Source organism: Podarcis gaigeae (assembly GCF_964106915.1).
Source record: "Podarcis gaigeae genome assembly, chromosome: 14".
NCBI lineage: Eukaryota > Metazoa > Chordata > Lepidosauria > Squamata > Lacertidae > Podarcis > Podarcis gaigeae.
Genome location: NC_139690.1, coordinates 24,501,959 through 24,507,958, shown reverse-complemented (window position 1 = coordinate 24,507,958; position 6,000 = coordinate 24,501,959).

Below are 6,000 nucleotides of genomic sequence, written 5' to 3'. Positions count from 1 at the left end.
CTGAAGGGACCTTACCTGTTCTCCAAGGATTCTCAAATAGTATAGACAGAGGCTCTGAGATTACATCTACAAGATCCTTTAGTACCCTTGGATGCAGTTTATCAGGCCCTGGATATTTAAATTCATTAAAGTAGCTAGGTGTTCCCTTACTACCGATTCCTATCTTGGGCTGCAACTCCTTCTTGCATCATTTATTCTGTTATCACCAGGTTGAGCACTGCTTTCCTTTTTGGTGAAAACTGAGGCAAAATAGTTGCTGAGTGGATCCGCCTTTCTGTTACCTAATAGCATTTCCCCGTCTTTTCCACGCAAAGGACCTACCACCTGTTTTTCCTCTTCAAACATAGCCAAAGAAAACTTAGTTATTATTTTTAACCTCTCTTGCAAGCCTGAGCTTTAGTCCACCTGACCTTCTCCTTGCAAGTGTTGGCTATTCAATTATACTCTTCCTTTTATATTTATCCTTCCATTTATTATACATGTCCTCCTTAAATCTCAGCTCATCTGTTAGCTCCTTATGCAACCACACTGGCTTCTTTTGATACCTCCCATTTTTGTTTCTTGTTGGAATTGTCTGCACTTGTGCCCTCAGTATTTCATCTTTAAGAAACTCAAGTCCATCTTGGACTTCTCGTTGAGTAGTTGACCATATCTCATCCAGTAGTTCCTTAAGCTTTTTGAAATAAGCCTTCTTAGAAGCCCACAGTACATGTTGGACTACACTCAACTTTCCCTTGTCTCTTCATCATGAAACCCACAAGGACATGGTCACTTTCCCCCCAAGGTTTCCACTATTTCCACCTCATCGAGCAGTTATTGAGGATCAGGTCCAAGATTGATGAGCCCCCTTCCACCATCTGGGAAGGGAATTTGTCAGTGAGACCTTAAATTCTTGGTAGAGTTCGAGTTCCAACAGATATTAGGGTAGTTGAAGTCTCCCATGACTACTATATAGCTCTCCTTTTTTGAATGTTTGGTAATCTGCTTTAGAAAGACATCCAAGTCTTCAGGCTACCTTGGAGGTGGCAGTAAGGTCACTATTGTTTCCCTCTCCTACAGTCTTTGCCCATTTACTCTCAATCTGTCTTCCATGCTCCAGGTTGTGGATTTCTTCACTGGTGTACACATTATTTATATATAATGCTATTCACCCTTCCTGTTTAACCTGTTCCTTTTAAACTAGTTACACCCCTCAATTTCTACATTCCAGTCATGAGTCTCATCCACTGGGCTTCAGTAATGCCTACTGAGTCATATTTGCCATTCTGTATAGAGCTCAAAATCGTCTTCCTTGTTTCCCATCCTCTGTGCATTAGTATACAGACAACTGAAACAATTCCCTCCAGCTGCTTCCTTCTTGTTGTTTCATTCCCTTTAGCAGGTTTCTGTAGTACCACCTCAGGTTCCTGTGCATCAATGACACTATTATCCCCAGTACCAGGTGTTCCCCCAGGTGTAATATTGTTTCCCACCCCTTCAGGATTTAGTTTAAAGCTCTCCTGATCAGGTTTGCGAGATTCTTAGCAAACACAGTCTTGCCAACCACTGTGAGGTGCAATTTATCTCTTGCCAGAGGTCCTTCCTCAAGGAAGCAGAGACCATGGTCCTAGAGCCAAACTTTTCTTGATGACACCACCTACGCAGCCATTGGTTTACTTCCAGTATTTTCCTCTCTTCAAATGGAAGGAGTGATGAAAAAACCACCTTTGCTCACCTTTCAGTTACTGCCCAGAGTCTCATAGTCCCTTGTTATACATCAAAGGCTGTGTTTGGCAGTAATGTTTTTACCCACATGAATCAGAAGGAAGGGGTTGTGGTCAGTGGGCTTTATAAGACTCAGCAACTTTTCTGTCACATTGTGAATCTTTGTACCTAGAAGACAGCACACCTCCCATGTGTTGAACTGTTCTTGAACTAAAACTTCCATCATCCCTTTCCATCAGCTATGCTGGCTGGGACTGACATATTCTGTAGTCCAGCAACATCTGGAGGGTACTACATAGGCTATTCCTGCTCTGGGATGAACCACTGTAGGCTGCAGGGAGAGAAATTACACATTTGTATACTTATACAGAAATTACTAAGGACAACCTAGCACTCTGGGCTAGTCTGTAATATGTGCTGGTGTTTTTTACATGGGAGATGTTCAAATGCAAGATTCCCCTACTTGCAGCCCAAATTAGTTTAATCCAGGAAAAGCTTTACTCTTCTTAATTCTGTCAATGTTCAGTTTTGTGGGCTGGTTTATATGATTAACATGTGTGTTGATATGCAAGTTCAAATCCGTTGTGCATGTAGAGTACTAAAATTGTTGCCTGTTCCAGACTACTCTGGATTGTGTGGTTAAATCAGTTAGCCACTCTACCTTATGGGACTGAAAGTGAGTCTTCGTGAGAGATATAGTACATAAATTTCTTAATTTTCAAGTATGCTATGATATTTGCAATCCTGTAAGCATTCTAGAATACTTTCTGTCACTTTATGTCTGTTAAATTGAACCTTTTGAATGTGCATACTGGTTTGTATACGTCTTAAGATTTTTTTCAGTCATCTTTTTGTGCAGTAAGCAGAAAGAAGGGTATGCTAGACACTCCTTTAAGTTTAGGAAGTCCAGGCTTTATTTCCCTTATATTTCCTATAGTCACAAATGTTGGTGATCAAAAATGTATACTACTGTTCCAGGGTACCAACTTGTTAAATTAATTTGAGAGTGGTGGGAAACCTTTCAGTCTTTGGAGAAGAAAAATTGATTTTGCTTAAAAGAAAAAAAATGCTCTCATACTGAACACAAGTAGCACTTGTGTGGGAGAGCCACTTTAAATAGCATGCAGTGGACGTTGCCTTCATATGGATAGCCATTCTTCTAAAGTGACCCACTACATATAGAGAAGGCTAGTGTTAGATCAGTATATGGTAGCTCCGCCATGGAGTGGCTTGCTTCACAGATGCCACTTACGTGGTGTGATTTAAAATAGCTGTTAAGGTGTGAGGTGTTTTGTGGCTTTGCTCAGAGCAGAGATTGGGAACCTGTGACCCTCCAGATGATGATGGACTTCATCTCTTATCACTATACCAATGGTCAGGAACTATGGGAGCTGTATTCCAACAGCTTTTGGAGGGCTGCAGATTAGCCACCCCACCAGAACTTAAGTTTCATTTGCTCAACAACCTCATGCCACTTAGGCACTTTTTAGGACATTTAAGTTCGTTTGGTACTCTCTTGTGTTGACTCTTGCAACTATTAAGTTCCTAATTCCTAAGCATAACTCTCAGCATATTGCCATATTCTTAAGCATACTGCAGTATTCTTCAAACAGGTATATTTGAAATTCCACTTTAGCAGTAGATTTTAGATTCATAATTGGTAACTATAAGTCATTGAGTGAAAGTGCTTCCTGTACTAAAGTGCTATTATTCAGCATTTTTTATGCTATCAAGCTATTCTTAACTCCAAAACTATGACATTTATCCGGAATTGGTTGCTTTGAATTGAGTGCCATATTTCAATAAACGTCTGTCAAGACCAGTGCCTTCAAACCTTCTGTCTTCAGGGGAGGCTTTCCACATCATGCCTGCTGAGCAACCAATAAGTTGCATGGGATTCTGAGCATGTTCTAGGGTAGACAAACACCAAACATGATGAAGCCTGAATGACACAGAGATCTATGTATTAGAACCTGCCCAACATTCCTCTATGCCTGTTGCATTGGAGGGAGTTTGGTATTGGCATCCAGAGTGAGGCAGTCCAAGACATCTTGGTGTCTTAGAAAATCCAGAGGTGTCCCCCCCATAAAAATATTGGTATATGATATCCATAATTTGCTATCTTTCTTCACCTAGCAGTCCTCCTTTCAATTAGCTTGCCCACCATTTTGGATCTTGTTATGCTTCTGAGGAAACACAGAATTCCTTGGAACATTGCTCTAAGTCAGCCTTTAATTTGTGATCTCCTGCTGACTGTTCTTTACATTATTCACCCCACGAGTCTTCCTGTTGCTAACAAGTTCAAAAGTGTTTCTTAGAGATTTCTGTTCACCATCGGTCTCTTTACTCTTCTCCTTTTCCATGTTCTGTATCTACCATGGATTGCCAGTAGCAATTAGTAATAACCCAAATGTGTGTTTATCTTGGCACTTTGCAAAGTATCAACATGCGAGTCAAACCTGAAGCTTAACATTATATTTAGACAAAAATGTAAATGTTTGTTAAACACTGCTAATTAGTTCTCTTGACCTCTACATGCTACTTTCAACCGTCAGTCTTATAGGAAGCAAAGTATTGAATATGCTGCATAGCTTCCTAAAATATCTATGCACACACTTAAAATGCTGCTGAGCTTATTTTGCATCCTTTACTTCAGTTTACAATGTTGCTGATTTTAAAAGAACCTTTGTAGAGGTATATCCTTCTGAAAGTACTAAATAATAAAATGTGGAAGAAGGTCAATACTGCAATATTAGTGTACCTTGATCCAAAACACTTTTTTTAGTTTTCTCTTAAGACAGGGAACCTATGGCCCTGCTCTTGTTGGGACTTGCAGCTCGCATCATCCCTGACCATTGGCCATTCTGTTTAGGGCTGATAGGAGTTGGTAGTCCACAACATCTGGAAGGCCATAGGTTCTTCATCTCTGCTCTCCTAGTGCAGGTCAGTAATCACTAAATACTTGGTTACGACTTGGCTGAATTTATATTTGACCAGTTTTTTGTTGGAATGACCCAATGAAAAATGGATACAAAGGAGTGGTAAACTGCTCTGTATGCCATAATTGTAGAGTATATTGGAGGATAGGATCACTAAATGAAGAAAGCAGATAGTAGTTTCTAGAAATGGAGATAGGTTTCCTATAACCTACTTTGAGACAAGTGCTGCCCTGAGTTTTTGTGGATGTACCATAAGTCTGGCTATGGTCTTCTACTATGCTGATGCATCTACAGAACATTGTGGTAATGGTAGATCAAAATATTTTTTCTGGGGCTGAAAAAAACACTTGAAATGTTTTTATATCTGGGCGAACCAGTTAAGTGTTCTGTGAGGCCTAGCTTCAGTACTCACTTATATTATTAGACTTTTTGCTCATTAAATTTTGAATAGTTCCATGTTTCAGGTTTGGCTGCAGCAGGGTTTCTATGCTATAACCTGAAGTAAGGAAATCTCTGGTCTTGATATTGATAATCTTACCGTTTGTACATTAATATTTGGACAATGATTTTGTGAGAAGTGCCAACATGATTTAACAAATTAGCTTAAATTTGAAGTTTTCTTCAAAATTGAATTTGTAATTTCAAGAAAATGTGTTGCCCGAGAGCCAAAATATTATTACAACATTCTGTTGTATTGACAAATGTGCTACAAGTTTAAAATCATCCTTTTTTATTTTATTTCATAAAATTTATACACTGCTTGATGGTAAAAACCCCACATACTTCAAAGCGCTTTAAACCCTGAAGATCTCTCCACCATAATTGGTGCTGTCTCATTCTTTAAATGCTATTCCTTGAGACCACAGTCACACCCACTGTAACAGATGGGTACAGTTAAGAACTGCACAGGAAGGAGGTGGCAAATGTGAAAGGGCTACAAAACCAGACCATCCAGAACACCCGGTTGCCCTTGGGTGTCAATATAGAATTGAACCTGGTGAATAATCATTCTTAAATCAGGAGAATTAATTTGAAGGGAATACTTACTCCTCTTGGAATTTGTAGCAGGATTATAAATTTTTGCTGTTCTGTTTATACTATTCACAGGGATCAAAATGAAACAAATCCATTTTTCATTTGGATCTTGGGGCCAGTCATATAACCAAAGACCAAGCTGAGATAAATTAGTCTCTAGCCAGTCCTACCTTCTAGTAATGTTCTCTGCCCACACCTTCCCATGACTTCCTCAGTCCTTATTAAATCTGTAAGGACAGCAGAACTTGTTTAGTCCCCTAGTAGTACTGTATTGCTTATGTTTTAAGGCTATTTGAAATCTTCATTTTGTTGCATCTATATA